A 20,626-nucleotide genomic window follows, 5' to 3' on the forward strand; every position below is an offset into this window, starting at 1 on the left:
TTGCCAACCAGGATGAATCTCTACCCGCACTTAGTTCAGTTTTCAATTAGGTTCACAGCACAAGGCTGTCTCGCCCAGATCAAAGTCTTGTGCAGAGACGTCAGAAGATCAAGCGTGTGGAAAATTGAAAGTGTAATCTAACACTTTATTTAGAGATTGGGTTTAAAATTCCTTCAGTCAATAGTTTCAACTAACAGAAATAATCAGACAAACCATGTAACAGGTTTTGATGACAACAAAAAATGATCCACTGATTGTAGAAACAGAACACAGATTTGGACAACTGATCATTTGATCTTGTGTTTAATCCTGGTCGGTGATCTGGGATCTGATCCCGATGAGAGATCTAGCATCAGATCCCACTGGTAGATGATCCCCATGGGTGATCTAGTGTCTAGTTCCGATGGGTGATCTAGTGTCCAGTCCTGATGTGTGATCTAATATCTAATCCCAGTTGGTGATCTTGTGTCTGATCCCAACTGTTAATCTGGTGTTAGTCCCAATGGACAGTCTTGTGTCTGATCCCGATGGGGATCTAGTATAGAACGTAGAACATAGAAAACTACAGCACAAAACAAGCCCTTCGGCCCCACAAGTTGTGCCGAACATATCCCTACCTTTTAGGCCTACCTATAACCCTCCATCCTATTAAGTCCCATGTACTCATCCAGGAGTCTCTTAAAAGACCCTATTGAGTTTGCCTCCACCACCACTGACGGCAGCCGATTCCACTATTCCTGATTGGTAATCCAGTGCCTAGTCCCATTGGGTGATCTAGTGATAGTGCTGATGGCTGATCTAGTGCCTAGTCCTGACTGGTGATCTTGTGTGTAACTATTATCAGTGAGTGACTAATCCAAATGGGTGATCTAGTGTCTAACCCTCATGGGTGATAAGACCATAAGAAATAGGAACAGGAATAGGCCATTCAGCCCCTCAAGCCTGCTTCGCCATTCAATAGGATCATGGCTGATCCGACATTCCTCACATCCACTGTCCTGCCCTTTCCCCGTAACCCTCAATTTCCTTACTGATCAAAAATCTATTTCAGCCTTAGATATACACAAGGACTCTGCCACCATAGCTCACTTGGCAAGGAGTTCCAAAGACTCACAATCCTCTGAGAGAAGAAATTTCTCCTCATCTCAGTCTTAAATCGGCACCCCTTTATTCGGAGACTATGCCCTCTGATCCTAGACCCTCCCATAAGTGGAAACATCCTCTCAGCATTTACCCTGTCAAGCACCTTAAGAATCCGATATGTTTCAATGAGACCACCTCTCATTCTTCCAAATTCCAATAAGTAGAGTCCCAACCTGTTTAACCTTTCCTCAAAAGACAATGCCTCCATTCCGGGGATCATCCTGGTGAACCTTCTCTGAACTGCCTCCAATTAAATACCTTTACTTAAATAAGGGGACTAAAACTGCTCACAGAACTCCGGATGTGGTGTGGGATTCTCCCAAAATAATTCTAAGTGCCGAATTTATGTAAAATCTGGAGTAAACCCCGCTGTTCTTTTCAGCGGGATTTTCAAAATGAATCTGCCACACTCTGCGCATCACAGAGCGCCCCAGCGTGAATTTCATTAAAAAGCTGTGGGCAGGGCCGATTCCTGCTGGAGAGGCGGCAGCATAGTGCTGAGTGGGCCACTGCGCATGCGCCAATCTGTCAGCTCAATTGCTGGTCAGCACCCCCCCCCCCCCCCATCCCCCACCGTTCCCCCCCCCCCCCCCCCCCCCGCCCGCCCACCCCAATGTCCAGCTCTGATTGTTGACCTCCCTCCCTCCGTCACCGATCCCGACTGCAGAGTGGCAGCAGGACCCACCACCCCCACCGATCACCCCCGCAGGCCCTGCCCCCTTAGCACTGCCCGATGCCCGGTGGGCAGTGCTAATGTGGCCCCAGGCATTGCCACTCTGCCCCTTGGGCAAAGCTGCCAACGCCCAGGGTGCACCCCCTTACCCCTGACCTCCTGGGGGGCCATGGTGGCCCCCTTCACTCCAGCTGGTGCCGCCAGCTAGTGGGGAGCTGTTGTAAACCTCGCTGGAGTGAAACACTCCAGGCAGGGAGGGGGGAGACGCCCGCGGGCCCGGAGGCTTCAGTCCCGGGCCTGCTGATGATATTAAAATCACCACTTACATTATTTATTCAGCTCCACGGCGATTTCCAGCGCGGAGCTGACGACGCTGGAAATCCGGTAGCCGGAGAAGCGTGGAGGCCGTGGCACCCAGCGGGAAGCCTGCTACACAGCCTCCGCTGACGTTTCCCAGCCCACTGCGCTACTAGAGCAATGCAGCAGGCTGGGAGAATCATCCCCACAGTCTCACCATTACAGCTGCAGTAAAACTTCCCGACTCTAATACTCCAACCACTCTGAAATAAGGACCAACATTCCATTAGCCTTCCTGGTTATCTGTGTGCCTGCTTTATTTTCGTGCACAAGTATTTTTGTTCGGCACAACATGGTGGGCCGAAGGGCCTGTTTTGTACTGTACTGTTCTAAGTATCCCCAAGTCCCTTTGTGTTGCAGCTTCCTGCAGTTTTTCTCCATTTAAACAATATTCTGTTCTTTTGTTCTCCCTTCCAAACTTCACATTTTTCATAGAATCCTACAGTGCAGGAGGCGGCACCGACCACAATCCCACCCAGGCCCTATCCCAATAACCCCATGCATTTACCCTAACTAATCCCCCTGACACTAAGGGGCAATTTTTTAATCATGGCCAATCCACCTTACCCGCACATCTTTGGACTGTGGGAGGAAACTGGAGCACCCGGAGGAAATCCACGCAGACACGGAGAGAATGTGCAAACTCCACACACACAGACAGTGACCTAAGCTGGGAATCGAACCCGGGTCCCGAGCGCTGTGAGGCAGCAGTGCTAACCACTGTGCCAACGTGTTGTTTCCACATTATACTCCATTTGCCAACTCGCATCTAGTCCTAACTTGTGATCTAGTGTGTACAAAGAACAAAGAACAGTACAGCACAGGAAACAGGCCCTTCGGCCCTCCAAGCCTGTGCCGCTCCTTGGTCCAACTAGACCAATCGTTTGTATCCCTCCATTCCCAGGCTGCTCATGTGACTATCCAGGTAAGTCTTAAACGATGTCAGCGTGCCTGCCTCCACCACCGTACATGGCAGCGCATTCCAGGCCCCCACCACCCTCTGTGTAAAAAACGTCCCTCTGATATCTGAGTTATACTTCGCCCCTCTCACCTTGAGCCCGTGACCCCTCGTGGAGGGAGGGAAACCTGAACAATAACCTCCTCCAGGACAATGGGAGGGATTGCCATGGTCACACAGGGAGGGCTGAAGCTGGTCTGGTGATAAAACCTGAGAACCACCATCTTGGAACCTCAGGCAATGGAGCAGTGGAAAATAAAACAAAAACCAACACAGCTAGAGAGGGCTAGTGGGGTTCTGGGAGGAGTGGAGCCCAGCACTGGGAGACCAATTAAAGGTGTCACCTTCTGAGACCTGCATTCCCACATGAGGAGGGATGCACAGCTGAGACATGTTAGAAGCATCACTGTTGCAATAGAGGCAATAATAAGCTGTCAGCGTAACGCACATTCATACGAGAATCATTCTGATTATCCCAGTTAGCGATCTCTGTGCAGTAATCCTTTATAACAATCACAGTTATTTCCCTCTGCGATGGGGACTGCAAACACGAGTGGGCATCTGGAGAAGTGGGCATCTGGATTCAGAGATGGGAATCCCAGAAAGAATCTCATGCCCTCACAGAACATCTGGCCTGATGTGTATTGCAAAGTATGCAGTCATTCAGTCCACTGAATGGATAATGTGTAAACTGGAAAAATGCAGACTATCCAAATGGCAGGCCAGGTCCATCTCATAGTTGTGGGTTGATTGATATTGGTGTAAGAGAGTGGGGATAGTCTGACACTGAGAGCACTCATAACCATTGCCATGATTGCCTTGGCTAATTGGTGCCTGCACTGTGAACAAGTCCCTGAAGTCACAGTCACTCACTAAACAAAAAAAGAACCTTTGGAGATTGCTGCTAATTCATGTTTTTCTTTCAATGTTTCAGCAGAAGGTGGTGGCCAAGTGGTATTGCCACTAGACTATTAATCCAGAAACTCAGCTAATGTTCTGGGGACCTGGGTTTGAATCCCCCATGGCAAATGGTAGAATTTGAATTCAATAAAACAAAATTTGAAATTAAAAATCTACTGATAACCATGAAACCATTGTCGATTTTCAGAAAAACCCATCTGGTTCACTAATGTCCTTTTGGGGAGGAAATCTGCCGTCCTTGCCCGGTCTGGCCTACATGTGACTCCAGAGTCACAGCAATGTGGTTGACTCTCAACTGCCCTCCAAGCGCAACGAGAGATGGGCAATAAATGTGGGCCAGCCAGCGACGCCCTTGACCCTTGAATTAACTTTTTAAAAAAGCAGAGAAAAGAATGTGAGGAAAATCCTTCAAGGATTTGTGGACTTGCACACCTAGGTCCCTCTATGTTTCTATACTCCTGCTGACTCTGCCATTTATTGTATAACTCCTCCCTACATTATTTCTTCCAAAATGCTTCACTTCGCATTTATCTGGATTAAACTCCATCTGCCACCTCTCCGCCCAATTTTCCAGCCTATCTATATCCTGCTGTATTGCCCGACAATGCTCTTCGCTATCCGCAAGTCCAGCCATCTTCGTGTCATCCGCAAACTTGCTGATTACACCAGTTACACCTTCTTCCAAATCATTTATATATATCACAAATAGCAGAGGTCCCAGTACAGAGCCCTGCTGAACACCACTGGTCACAGACCTCCAGCCGGAAAAAGACCCTTCGACCACTACCCTCTGTCTCCTATGGCCAAGCCAGTTCTCCACCCATCTAGCCACTTCTCCTTGTATCCCATGAGCCTTAACCTTCTTAACCAACCTGCCATGTGGGACTTTGTCAAATGCCTTACTGAAATCCATATAGACAACATCCACGGCCCTTCCTTCATCAACCGTTTTTGTCACTTCCTCAAAAAACTCCACCAAATTTGTAAGGCACGACCTCCCTCTTACAATAATTATGATCAGCAATCTAGTGTCTAATCCTGATGGGTGATATAATGTCTAGTCCCGATGGGTGATCCAGTGACTAAACCTGATCGCTACTTGCCATCGTGATATCATTTATCCTAAAGGAAGAAACTCAGAACCTGGGTGCAGTGGTTCCCACTTAAATTATTCAGCCTCCATCATCAAAATGCATATCCGCCTTTTAGGAGTGAGCCTTTGTAACTGATGAAATTTCCCCTCACTGGGACACAATGCGATGCCAGCACTGTTGTATGTGCAGAGCATGGGTATGTGACAAGGGGAACACACAATGTTCCACTCACACTGGAAAGACAGCAAAATGGACTGGTTGAAATTTCCTTAATACTTTAAAACTGCACATATCACTTTACCTTTGTGGCAACTGCTAACAAACCAGGACTTCAGAGACTTGGAGCTAAGATGAAACTGTCTCCATAAACCAAGATACAAAACTCTAGGTGAATGTTACTACTAGACTAGATTCATGTGTTCATCCATTCTATCCAAAACTCTGCAACTAAAAGGACAAGATTTTTGCCTCCTCCGTTTGGGTGTTAAATTGGCCAGTGGATTGCCACTCCATTGGTGAACACATCCCCATTTCACCGATTTACTCCCACAGTTCATGGTTGCTTCATTCATAAAAATACCAGGAATTTAGCTTGTATATTGAATAGTTGAATCGGTGGTCAGGCACCTTGTGCACTGGAGCATTTAAACAGACTTGTGTTTACATGAAGCCGTCAAGGCTGCTGCCTCTGTATATAGCTCGCATCAAGCAAGCTCTCAAATTACAGTGCATGGGAAATGATATTGGGTAACTGGTGGTGTTCAAGCTACTCTCAATGGAGGAAGCACCAAGGTATAAACAACATGATGTAACTGGGAGAAGAGGTTAAAGTTTGCGCAGTGTGTTCAATTGGAAACTAAATGTAGTCCATTCTCCTGTCCAATCAGATTTTATAAGAAGCATTTTAACTCAACCCCTCATAATCGGGATGATTCAAAGTTGCCATATTGCCGTGAGTCTGGAGTCACCATGTAGGCCAGACCCTCCATAAAGGCCGATAGCGAACCAGATGGATTTTTATGGCAATTGTCATCATTACTGAGACCAGCTTTTATATCCCAGATTTCAAATCATGGAATCCCCACAGTGCAGAAAGAAGCCATTCGGCCCATCAAGCCTGTATCGACAACATGGGTGGCAGGGTGGTTAGCACTGCTGCCTCACAGTGCCAGGGACCTGGGTTCAATTCCCGGCTTGGGTCACTGTCTGTGTGGAGTCTGCACGTTCTCCCCGTGTCTGCGTGGGTTTCCTCCGGATGCTCCGGTTTCCTCCCACAGTCTGAAATGCGTGCTGGTTAGGTGCATTAACCATGCTAAATTCTCCCTCAGTGTACCTGAACAGGCGCCGGAGTGTGGTGACGAGGGGATTTTCACAGTAACTTCATTACGGTGTTAATGTAAGCCTACTTGTGACACTAATAAATAAATTTAAACTTTAAAGCAGTTTCCTACGAATGTTTCTCTCCTCACCTTGAGGCAGTGCCACTGAGAATGTGAACACAGGCACTCCCCTCCCCCGCCTCCCTCCCTCCCTCTCTCTAACAAATATTCGTTTATGAGAAGCTGCTAAAAGCTGAAGTACTGAGCTGCGCTTTCCTAAACAGAGCCAGGCAGACCTGCCATGTATTCCTAGCACTTTGTTTTATTTGAAGTTAACAGCATTAGTAGTGTTGTGTCAGGCTTGGCTCAATGGTAGCTCTCTCACCTGAGACTGGATATCAAAGGGTTTGACTTCCTTTACAGAGACCTGAATATAAAAGCTAGGCCAAAGTTCCAGATGCAGTACTGAGGGAGCTCTACACTGTTGGTGGTACTGATTTCTTTTGGGTGAGGTGTTAAACCTTGGCCCTGTACGCTCTCTCAGGTATAAGGCCCCATGGCATTATTTTGAAAAGGATCAGAGCAGTCATACTCATTGACCCAGCCAACATCTATTCCTTAATCAACATTACCAAAACACATTGACTGTTTAAATCGCTGGTCAAACTTCCTTCACCGCAGCAGTGACCATGCGTACTTCATGGATTTAAAGTGTTTTGGAATATCATGGAATTGAGAGAAAAGCCAGGGTTAGAATAGAATCCTCCTCAACTTATACTGCCCAGCATTAAACTCTATGTAAACCAGTCTTAGTCCAACAGTCACAAACACTTATGGGGCAGGCTGGCATTCCAACATGTAATAATGCAAACTTTTCCCAGGTAAACCTACAATGGGGAGGCGGTGGCAATGTGGTATTGCCGCTGAACTATAGGCTATAGGGGATGCAGTGGTGTAGTGGTATTGTCACTGGACTAGTAATCCAGAGACCCAGGGTAATGCTGTGGGACCCGGGTTCAAATCCCAGCATGGCGGATGGTGAAATTCAAATTGAATAAAAATCTGGAATTAAAAGTCAAATAATGACCATTGATTGTAGGAAAAACCCATCTGGTTCACTAATGCCCTATAGAGAAGGAAATCTGCTGTCCTTAACTGGTCATGTGACTCCAGACCCACAGCAACATGGTTGTGGGCAGCACGGTGGCACAGTGGTTAGCACTGCTGCCTCACAGCGCCAGAGACCTGGGTTCAATTCCCGGCTTGGGTCACTGTCTGCGTGGACAAAGAACAAAGAACAGTACAGCACAGGAAACAGGCCCTTCGGCCCTCCAAGCCTGTGCCGCCCCTTGGTCCAACTAGACCAATCGTTTGTATCCCTCCATTCCCAGGCTGCTCATGTGACTATCCAGGTAAGTCTTAAACGATGTCAGCGTGCCTGCCTCCACCACCCTACTTGGCAGCGCATTCCAGGCCCCCACCACCCTCTGTGTAAAAAACATCCCTCTGATATCTGAGTTATACTTCGCGTGGAGTTTGCACGTTCTCCCCAAGTCTGTGTGGGTTTCCTCTGGGTGCTCCGGTTTCCTCCCACAGTCCAAAGATGTGCGGGTTAGGTGGATTGGCGTGCTAAATTGCCCCTTAGTGTCCTAAGAGGCATAGGGGAATTAGTGGAGTTATGGCGGGTAGAGCTTGGGTAAAATGCTCCGTCAGAGAGTCAGTGCAGACTTGATGGGCTGAATGGCCTCCTTCTGCGCTGTAGGGATTCTATGGTTCTTAACTGGCTTCAGGGATGGGCAATAAATGCTGGCCAGCCAGCAATGCCCACATCCCATGAACAAATAAGAAAAATTAAACAAGCTCTAACACTTCCTCATAGGAAAGAAAGGTAATAGAATTCCGTGGTTTTGCTTCTGAAATTTTACTTCAGAAATAAATATACAACATCTTAAGGGGTATAATGTTCAGTGCCGCCTTAGAGTCAACAGAATTCTCCAGGAACAAATTCTCATTTGTCCCCGACAGTAAAAATGGAGTTCTTCGCCAAGTTCAGTCCTGTCTATGTCTCTTCTCTGTGCCATGCTAATATTTAATGACTAGGTACTGGTATGTTGAGAGTCATTGCACTCTCAATATATTCAATGCAAGATACAGGAGGTTTAAAACATGGTCACTTCAGATGGGTTTATATAAATAATGCCCAATGAACTGCAATGGCGGGTGTTTAGACTGTATCCCAATGGATACAGATCCCTTCAGCTTGGTGCGAGTTACAATCCTGGTTTAACCTGGGACAATCCAGGATATTTTCATTTTATTCCAGTTTAAACACAACACGAGAAACTGCTTTCTATATCAAAAACTATAACAATTCCCCCTTGTCCAACCGGTTCCTGGATTATTTTATCCAATGACTGGCATTCATCAATGCAGCTTCTGATATCATAGAATCATAGAATCATAGAAACCCTACAGTGCAGAAGGAGGCCATTCGGCCCATCGAGTCTGCACCGACCACAATCCCACCCAGGCCCTACCCCCACTTATTTACCCGCTAATACCTCTAACCTACGCATCTCAGGACTCTAAGGGGCAATTTTTAACCTGGCCAATCAACCTAACCCGCACATCTTTGGACTGTGGGAGGAAACCGGAGCACCTGGAGGAAACCCACGCAGACACGAGGAGAATGTGCAAACTCCACACAGACAGTGACCCGAGCCGGGAATCGAACCTGGGACCCTGGAGCTGTGAAGCAGCAGTGCTAACCACTGTGCTACCGTGCCGCCCTAATATTTCAGGACAGAACACCATTGAACCAACCAGTCTCCTGTCAGGATGCCACACTCCCACACTCAAAAGATGCAAAGAATGAATCAAAAGGCAATTAGCAGCAGCCAAAAGAAAATGATCCCTCTCACAGCTTCTGTATCAGATGAGATTGTGAAATTGGACGGCAGAGAGTCGGCCGCAGGTTGGATGTGAAATGTCAAATCCTCAGAGAGCAGCCTGCGCTGCTGTCGTTCCGAGTACGTGTTAGACGCTGTATCTCGGCTGCCATCCCCTCCCACCTCCCACCAGGCCAGTGGCTCTCAGGAAACCACTCTCGTTCTGCCTATACCCCAGTAGAGAGAGCATTTCCTATATCACTAAACCAGGACGGTTAGATACTGGTATGAGAGAGAGAATAGTTTCAATGCTTTCTTTTTCTCTGAACAGGAAGTGTTCAGTGGTGAGGCTAGCTTATTTCAAAGTGTGTAGGGCAACCAGGGTCGTCCCTCCACTGAGGATAAACCAGCCCCCAGGCCCACCTCACATTGAAAGGAATTTGGGGTGTAACAATGTCTGAGACTCGTTCCTGGAGTCTGGCCATGAGTCACCCCCTTTCCCTGCCCTTTCATCCCACCCCGGATCGGGAATGGTGAAAAATCATGAACACTCTCAGCACTAGGGACCCGGGTTCAATTCCGGCCTCAGACCACTGTCTGTGTGGAGTCTGCACGTTCTCCCCGTGTTTCCTCTGGGTGCTCCGGTTTCCTCCCACACTCCAAAGATGTGCAGCTTGGGTTGATTGACTATGCTAAATTGACACTACTGTCAGGGGGATTAGGAGGGCAAGAGCCTAGGTGGGATTGCAGATGGTACAGACTCGATGGGCTGAATGGCCTCCCTCTGTACTGTAGGGATTCTATGATTCTATTCTATGACTGCCCATGCACCAAATGTAAAAGCTTGCAGGCCATGTAAGATGTGGGACAATTGCATGTTTAACGGGTTTAATTGCTAGAGACTCCTGTGCATACCCGCTGGCTGTAGTATCACACGAGGGTGCCATGATGGGTCACACGCCTGGGGTCTACTCGCCTGTTTTCATTTAAGTTCAAGTTGGATGCAAGCTCCAGGAAATTCTGACCATTATAATGATGTTACACAGTTTATCATGTATGTCATCAGATGGGTGTAATTTTTGAAAAGAACGCTTTTGCAAAGCAAAGGCCACTAGCCGACAACAGCCACTATGCTGCATTTGCAAAGGACACAAGCTGCTTATGGAGACAAATAGCAGGATTTTAGGGCCTCGCTCATCCCGAAACTGTAAACTTCCGCCCGAGGCCAATGGACCTTCCCATGCTCTGCCCCTCGCCCGCTCCAATTCCCGTGGCGGGCAGGTTGTTAATATTACGGCCACAGAGCTTACGGCACTCAGACAGCAGCAAAGATAAACCCAGATTGAAACCAGAGAGAGGGCATGCCACCCAGCTCTTGGGTGTAAAATATACTGGATTTGAACCAAGTCAAGGAGACTCCCACCGGAAGGCAAAGGTTCCTTACCCCCTCGCTCTTTCTCTGAAATCTCTCTCATCAAAACTGAACTGTTTGTGATTTGAAAACCCACAGAAGATCTCACTGCTGCAAAGCAAGACTCCTTAAAGGAAGATTCCAGATCAACATCACTGTCTGAGAAAATAAACTGAATGTACCACAACTGCAGAATGGCAGCTCCAGTGAGAAGTACCAACAGCAATGTTGGAAAGTGACCCTTCAGCTATAAACAAGCAATGGACAATCCATGAAATAAAGTTTCTGCCTTTACTTTTTACTTGGCCATGTTTTAAGATCGGCGGAATTTTATTTCATTTTTCCCTGCTTGAAAGAGGGGAGGTGGTTTGCTGTTTTTGCAAAAATGCGTAGTTGGACATATTTGTACATTTTAAACCTTTGGTTAATAATTTCTGCATCTTTACCCGAGTGAGTTTCTGCTCATTTCTTACATCAAGCTCCTCGCAGTTAAATATACATATATTGAACTGGGAATATCACAGAAAATAAAGCAGGCAACCCGACTCTTCGAGCCTGTTCCGCTATTCATTTTGATCATGGCTGATTAGATCAAATTCAATATTCTGATCCTGCCTACTCCCCACCCCCCCATATCCCTTGATCCCTTTAGCCCCAAGAACTATATCTCATTTCTTCTTGAAATCACATGTTTTGGCCTCAACTACTTTCTGTGGTTGTGAATTCTACAAGATTTACCACCCTCTGGGTGAAGAAATTGCTCCTCACCTCAGTTCTACAAGGTTTACTCCTTATCCTCAAATTATGACCCCTAGTTCTGGACTCCCCCACCATTGGGAACATTCTTTCTGAATCCACTCTGTCTACTCCTGTTAGAATTTTATAAGTTTCTATGAGATCCCCTCTCACTCTTCTAAACGCCAATGAATACAATCCTAACCGATTTAGTCTCTTGATATGACGGACCTGCCATCCCAGGAATCAACCTGGTAAACCTTTGCTGTATTCCCTCTATCGCAAGGACATCCTTCCTCAGATAAGGACACCAATACTGCGCACACTGTCAATGGGCCAAAATCCTGGAACCTCCCATTTAAATCCAAACTCCGTTATAACTGCCCCAAATAGGGACAAAGAGAAGAGCAAGTTCACCCCTCCTAACCTGGTCGTAACAATGTCCTAAGGTGAACACTTCCCCCAACAATAATTTTATACAAATAAGAGTAATCAACAGTACAGTAAGTTTACGCACATTAATGGTAATTGGCTTCATTGTGCTGGAACACCCTCCCTAACAGCACTGTTGGTGTACCTACACCACAGAGATTGCAGGAGTTCGAGATTGCGGCTCACCGTCACCTTGGAACGGGCAGTAAATGCTGGCCTTGGCAGTGACTCCCACGTGCCAGGAAAGAATTTAAAAAGCTCAACAAAGGACAAGTTTCATGCTAAATGACGGCATTCAGAACAGGGTGTGTGGGAAACTGCATCACTTTTGCTTCTATTTTTTCAAGCGTGGCTTCGTCATATCTATGATTTTAAGGAACCAAGATATTTTTGTTCAGTGTTCATTTAATTTTAAGCCACAAGATCATTCCAGAATGCACTGAGATTTTATTAAAAAGTAAATGGTATTTCGGTTTGGGTGCTCAGAGAGTCGGACCAGTTTACTTTTAATGGAGCCAAAACATAATAGAAACATAGACGATAGGAGCAGGAGGCCATTCGGCCCTTCGAGCCTGCTCCACCATTCATTATGATCATGGCTGATCATCCAACTCAATAGCCTAATCCTGCTTTCTCCCCATAACCTTTGATCCCATTCGCCCCAAGTGCTATATCCAGCCACCTCTTGAATACATTCAATTTTTGGCATCAACTACTTCCTGTGGTAATGAATTCCACAGGCTCACCACTCTTTGGGTGAAGAAATATCTCCTCACCTCAGTCCTAAATGACCTATTCTGAATCCTCAGACTGCGACCCCTGGTTCTGGACACCCCCACCATCAGGAACATCCTTCCTGCATCTACCCTGTCTAGTCCTGTTAGAATTTTATAAGTCTCTGTGAGATTCCCTCCCCCTCATTCATCTGAACTCCAGCAAAAACAATCTTAATCTAGTCAATCTCTCCTCATACATCAGTCCCCCCATCCCCGGAATCAGCCTGGTAAACCTTCGCTGCACTCCCTCGAGAGCAAGAACATCCTTCCTCAGAAAAAGAGACCAAAACTGCACACAATACTCTAGGTGTGGCCTCACCAAGGCCCTGTATAATTGCAACACATCCCTGCTCCTGTACTCAAAATTTCTTGCAATGAAGGCCAACATACCATTTGCCTTCTTTACCGCCTGCTGTACCTGCATGCTTACCTTCAGTGATTGGTGCACAAGGACACCCAGGTCCCACTGCACACTCCCAATAATGACTTTGCATTGAAGTTTCCAGATTTATAGATGCTCCCACTACCACATCCCTCCCCATAACCCAAAGAAAATTGGTAGCATTTAAACATCATTGGTAGCACTCATGCCAAAGTCAGAAGATTGAGAGTTCAAGCCCTACGGCAAAGACTTGAGCAACTAGTCCAGTCTTACAATTCAGTGCAGTACTGAGGGGCTACTGCTATATCAAAGCAACTTCCTTTCAGACTAGACAAGAAACAAAGTCTGCTCTCTCAGCAATTTCCAAACCCACAACTTCCCATCACTTAGAAGGACTAGGACAGCACATGCATGGGACACCACCACCTGCAAGTTTCCCCTCCACGCCATCCTGACTTGGAAATGTATTGCTGCTCCGTCACCGTCAACTAGGTCAACATTTTGCAACTCCCTCCCTAACCGCACCGTGGGTGCACCAACCCAGCATGGACTGTGATGGTTCAAGGCAGTGGCTCACCATCACCTTCTCAAGGGGTATTAGGGATGGGCAATAAATGCTGGTCTAGCCAGCAAATTCCACGTCACATAAAATAATAAAAAGATGAACAGAAAAGATCCTATGACAGGGAATTGTGCTAAGCCACACGTTTCTCAACCAACATCTTTAATACGGATTGTGTGATCATTTAAAAATAAAATCATAAAAAGGAGCAGAAGTGGACCATTCAGCCCCTCAAGCCCACTCCACTTCAACAAGATCATGGTTAATTGGACTGTGGCCTTACTTCCACTTTCCTGTCTGCTCCCCATAAGCCTCAACTCCTATGTTAATAAAAACATTTAACTGAGCCTTGAATACAATCAATGACCCAGCCTCTACTGCTTGCGCTGCTGCCTCACAGCGCCAAGGACCCGGGTTCAACTCCAGCCTTGGGTCACTGTCTGTGCAGAGTCTGCACGTTCTCCCTGTGTCTGCGTGGGTTTCCTCCGGGTGCTCCAGTTTCCTCCCACAGTCCAAAGATGTGAGGGTTAGGTGGATTGGCCATGATAAATTGCCCCTTAGTTTCAGGGAGATTAGCAGGGTAAATACGTGAGGTGACGGTGATAGGACCTGGGTGAGATTGTGGTCGGTGCAGTCTCGATGGGCCAAATGGCCTCCTTCTGCACTGTAGGGATTCTATGACTAATGGCCTGCTGAGAAAATAAATTCCTTCCTTTCTCTGTCTTAAACGGGACGTCACTTATTTTGAGACAGTGTCCGAGTTCTGAATTCTCCCACGAGGGGAAAAAAACCCGTTCAGCATCTACCCCATCGTATAATCAATGAGATTACCTCTCATTCTTCAAAACTCCCATGAAAAAAGGCCCAACTCGCTCAACCTTTCCTTATGTAAATAACCCCTTCAAGCTAGGAGTTTCTCTTTATGGGATCCTGCTGTACACATATTAGCTGCTGCATTTCCCTGCTTTTCAACAATGTTTAAGCTTTAAAAGTATTTTAAGAGTACTGGGATATCCTGAAAATATGACACATGCTTTCCAAACACAAGTTTGTTCTTTGCAAATGTAAAACAAACATTAACACATGCTTGCTTGGGCAGTAAAGCTCACACCAAGCAACATGATGTGTCTCTGTACCCTTTCAGTGTTTTACTCAGAGACCTGCTTCCCCAGCAAACATCAGATGTCCCTGGGACAGGTAACAACCACACAAAGTCAGCACTCTACTCCCCTGCGGCCAAATACCTGTGCTCCAGTTAACCATAAAAAAGTCCTGGTAAAGATTACATTCTGGTAGAACCGATAAAGACACAAACACCACAAAGTCTGCTGATATTTCGACTGAAATGATCAGATTGTTTGGATTTGCTGTCAGGCATGCAGCAACTTGAAGATAATAAACAATGATTTCAAATATCGCAAGCCACGTCACAGGAGTTTTGGTTTATTCATTGGTGGGACGTGGGCGTCGCTGACTGGCCAGCATTCATTGCCTCTCCCTAGTTGCCCTTGGAGGTCAGTTGAGAGTCAACCACGTTGCTGTGGCTCTGGTGTCACATGTAGGCCAGACCAGGTAAGGATGGCAGATTTCCTTTCTTAAAGGATATTAGTAAACTCAGATGGGTTTTTCCGACAATTGACAGTGGTTTCATCAGTAGATCCTTAATTCCAGATATTTTTAATTGAATTCAAATTCCATCATCTGCAGTGCGGGATTCGAACCCGGGTCCCCAGAACATTAGCTGAGTTTCTGGATTAATAGCGCAGCGATAATACCACTAGGCCATCGCCTCCCCGGCGATTAAACAGAATTTAACACAACCACCTAAAAATCAATGACTAATGCAGGGCTTAGGAGAAGGAGAGGCCATTGCATCTGCTCTGCCATTCAGTAAGATCATGGCTGATCTGGTTGTGATTAACCTCACTTTCCTGTTCGCCACCCTCCCCCCACCCTCCCCCCACCCCACATAAATCCCCACCCCTTGTCTATTAAAAAATCTAACTCTGCCCTAAATAAATTCAATGAGCCAGCCTCCACTGCTTTCCGGGGAAGAAAATGCCACATCTTCACTATCCTTCAAGAGAAAATAATCTCTCCTCATCTTCATCTTAAACAATAAACCTCTTATTCTTAAGCTGTATCCCCTGATTCTAGTTTCTCCAGCTGTGTATCCTCTCAAAACCTCTCAGGATCCTGTAAATGAGAGGAGCAGGCCACTCAGCCCCTCGAGTCTGCTCTGTCATTTCACCTGATAATAAGCTCAAATCCCCTCTACCCCTGATAACCTATGTTTTAATGAGATCACCTCTCCTTCTCAAAAGCACAAAAAGCATTGAAAGCATGGTCAGAGAGGTAGGTTTTAAGCAGCATAATAAAGGAGGGGGGAGTGAGGCAGAGAGAGGGGTTCAGGGCAGAATTCCAGCGTTAAGAGCCAAGGCAGCTGAAAACATGGCGGTTGATGGTGGAGCGATTAAAATTCAGGATGAGTGAGAGATTAGAATCGGAGGGGTGCAGATATCTTCGAGGATTTTAGTATTGCAGATAGTCACAGAGATCAGGAGGGAAGAGACTGTGGAGGGATCTGAAAACATAGGTGAGGATTTGTATATTACAACACTGCTCTACTCGTGTTTGCTGAGCTACATTGCATCCAAGGAAGATGGAGAATGGGACTTGGAGATTAGGATATGGGCAGCAGAATTCTCGAAGAACTGAAGTTAATGGAGGGTGGATGATCAAATGAGGAGGCTGTGCACAAGTTTTTTAAAAATCAAGTAAAGGGGGCATTGCCCCCATCCCACCCTGATTAGGGAATGTTCTCGAAGAGCAGAAATATCCTAACCTATCCCATTGGGAAACTGATGGAATTGGTGGGTGAGACACTAATTTTACATGCTCAGTGGAATGTAATGTTGGACAAGGTACAAAAGTGTCAGTCTGCCCAATTGCCTGGGCATCCTTCCCTGTGACAGTCTACCCAATCGCCTGGGCATCCTTCCCAGTGACAGTCTACCCAATCACCTGGGCATCCTTCCCAGTGACAGTCTACCCAATCGCCTGGGCATCCTTCCCAGTGACAGTACCCAATCACCTGGGCATCCTTCCCAGTGACAGTCTACCCAATCGCCTGGGCATCCTTCCCAGTGACAGTCTACCCAATCACCTGGGCATCCTTCCCAGTGACAGTCTACCCAATCGCCTGGGCATCCTTCCCAGTGACAGTCTACCCAATCGCCTGGGCATCCTTCCCAGTGAGTTAGGTTAAAAACCCTCAAAGTCACGACTGTCATTTCTTAGCTTGATATGTGGCTGTGCTGTCACTTGGTAAAGGCCATTTCCATTGTAAATAATGGGTTCACACGCACTGGGGCAAATTTCAGTGGACGTGATGCAGAATTGTTACCATTTGGCCTGTCATGTCTCTACCAGCTCTCCTAACCAGCAGAGCAGGTACTGCCATTCCCCCACTTTTCTCCGTCTTCTTTTATAGATAATAATCCAATTCCCTCTTGAATCCCAGAAAAGATGGCAAATAGGCCTGAGAACAGCTGTCATGTTTATCAAGCCAACTATTGCATCTTTAAAGTGGTAGTGGCAGTATGATCGGACAAATTGAAACAGATGAGGAGATATTAGGACAGGTGACCAAAAACCTGGCTAAATAAGTTGTTTTGAGAAACATTGAGGGGGAATTTCAAAACTTCAGCCTAGACAGGGAGAGGGCGAGGTATTTCTTTGCACTGACCCATAAAATCCAAAGCCTGGGGAAGATTGACAGTTTCTAATTGTATCAAAGCATGTACATTTTCTTTCAGTATCTAACAGAACAAATGATATGTACGCATTCACCACCAGCAGACCATAGCTGCAGTATGTACCATCTACAAAAGGCACTACAGCAACTCACCGAGACTTCTTTGATTGCAAACAGATGGCTGTTACCCCCTACAAAGGCTGTAGGACACAAGGGGACAGCACCACCTGCAAAGTTCCCCTCTGAGTCACATACCCCACCCTGGCTTGGAGATGTACTGATTGCTATTTCATCTTAATTTCTAGGTCAAAAGTCCAGAATTCCCCATCATAACAGCAATGTGGAAGTGTCTTCACCACACAAGACTGCAGCAGCTCAAGGTGGTGCCACACCATCACCTTCTCAAGGACAAGTGACAGGCAATAAATGGTAGGCCTGCCAGCAAACATCCAGATTCCATCAGTGAATTTAAAACATTTTGACACAATGCAGGTTCTGGTCAAAGTATTGCACCAAGGCCCTATATAACAATATACACCCATTATAATATTCAATTCCAGGGCACTGTAACATAACCCACCATTATCAATACTATTGCATCAAATTCCTGATCAAAGTGTAGGACGTTTTAGTCAGAAGCCACAGCACATTAGATACCTGCTTAAATTTCACCCACGCAGCAGGACAGTTTAGAAGTCTAATCCATTTTGTTTGAAGTGAGATTCTGTACAATGCTGTCATTCTGAAATGCTGAGTCAGAGCACTGTTTAAATCAGAAGATGCATAAATTGCTATCTTCATAAACAGGTCCTAAATAGTCTTAAATTAAATAAAGCATATTTTTAAAAATTAGATGTGTGCTTCTCATCAAACTAACTGCGACTGAGGTTCCTTTATTAATTATAGAATCATAGAATCCCTACAGTGCAGAAGGAGGCCATTCAGCCCATTGAATCTGCACCAACCACAATCCCACTCAGGCCCTATCCCCCAACCCCACCCAGGCCCTATTCCCCAACCCTACATAACACTAGGGTCAATTTACTATGGACAATCAATCTAACCTGCACATTTTTGGACCTGGAGCACCTGGAGGAAACCCACGTAGACACAGGGAGAATGTGTAAACTCCACACAGACAATGATCCGAGGCCAGAATTGAACCCAAGTCCCTGGGCGCTGTGAGGCAGCAGTGTTAACCACTGTGTCACCATGCTGCCCAATTCTGTGGAACTTTTTTTAAAAAAAGAAATACTTCCAACTGCGGAAGGGTTTCTTTAAAGTTGTTAGAATTTTCCAAAACATTTGAAAAACAGCTAACTCTGAGTGTTAGGTGTCAGCTCAGAGCAGCTGCCAGCTCTCCGGCCTCTCAAGCAGGTTGTCGACTCCTGATCCGGTCCAGAAGCTTCAGCGTGTAGCACAAACTGATATGTCAATGCAGTACTGAGAGAGTGCTGCATTGTTGGACATGTCTTTCAGATGAGACGTTGAACTGAGTTCCCACCTGCCTGCTTAGACGACCATAAAAGATCCTGCTGCAATATCCCAAATGAACCAGTGATATAACCAATAGCTACAGCTCAAAACATTACAGATTACCTGGTTAGTGTCTTATTAGTTTGTGAGACCTTGCTGAGTGCAGGGACCACACAGTGGCACAGTGGTTAGCACTGCTATCTCACAGCTCCAGCGACCCGGGTTCAATTCCGGCCTCGGGTCACTGTCTGTGTGGAGTTTGCACATTCTCCCCGTGTCTGTGTGGGTTTCCTCCGGATGCTCCGGTTCCCTCCCACAGTCCAAAGATTTGCAGGTTAGATCAACTGGCTATGCTAAATTGCCCCTTAGTGTCCAAAGATGTGTAGGTTAGGAGGATTAGCCATGGTAAATGTGTGGCGTTACAGAATAGGACAGGGGATGGGTGGGCCTGGTTGTGTTCTGGAGAGTCAGTGCACACTTGATGGGCCAAATGGCCTCCTTCTGCATCATAAGGATTTTTCTTAAAAAAATCAAATGGACAGATTTGCTGCTGCGTTTCTTACAAGAGTGACTACACTGTTACTGTAGAATATTGAACCATCACATTCATTGACCACATTTGATTGGCAGCCTGACAAACTTCAAGCAGCAAACGCCAGACAAAATTCAGGCACTTGGACTGGAGTTTTACTGCCCGCCATGGGAATCGGAGGGGGCGAGGAGTGGAACATGGAAGAGTCCACGGGGATTTTCTGGTTTTGGGACGAGCGAGGCTGTAAATTCCCACCCGGGTGCGGTTATATTCTGCACTCACAAAAGCAAGTTCTAATTCCTTGGGCAATTTGCAATCTAAATTCATTGTTTTTTTAAAAAGTGGAAATAAATAAGTTAGTAGCTGTAACTACTTCCAGTAAGTTGTGGGACTGTCATAAAGCCCACTTGGTTCACTATTGCCTCTTGAGGGAAGGGAACTTGCTGTTGTTATACCCAGTTTGGGTGATGCATCCTGCATCCAAGGAGACTGATGCTAAACCGCTCTCTGAAGTGGTCCAGCAAGCCACTCAGTTGTACCAAACGTTAGTACAACACAGCGATTTAAGACTTGGGAATGAGAAACAAACTGTCCTCAACAGTGAAGCCCACATCCCAGGCATGAATTTTAAACAAGCCTCTTCGAAAGGAAAGACAAGGTTTTAGCCCTCTTGGTGCCTCAATGTGCACCGCATACAGGTTCAAGTGTCCAGTCTACACACTTACTTGACTTACACACACACACACACACACACAGGTGAAAAGTGGACATGGAGGCAGAGTAGCAGGGACAAAACATTGAATGTATTCAAGAGGCGGCTGGATGTAGCACTTGGGGCGAATGGAATCAAAGGTTATGGGGGAGAAAGCAGGATTAGGCTATTGAGTTGGACGATCAGCCATGGTCATCATGAATGGCGGAGCAGGCCCGAAGGGCTGAATGGCCTCCTCCTATCTTCTATGTTTCTATGACAAGGAACAACAATGAGATCACAGCCCAATGGAGTATATGATTGCAGAAAGAGGAAGATCAGAAACAGAAGAGACAATCTTCAGTTTATGAAAACACTTCAATCTTTTCTCTGTAGGACTATAGTTAGTACGAGTTTTAACACCACCAGGTTAAAGCCCAACAGGTTTATTTGGTAGCAAATACCATTGCTACCAAATAAACCTGTTGGACTTTAACCTGGTGTTGTTAAAACTCTTGC

This window comes from Mustelus asterias, chromosome 24 (genome assembly GCF_964213995.1).
Source record: "Mustelus asterias chromosome 24, sMusAst1.hap1.1, whole genome shotgun sequence".
Classification (NCBI taxonomy): Eukaryota; Metazoa; Chordata; class Chondrichthyes; order Carcharhiniformes; family Triakidae; genus Mustelus; species Mustelus asterias.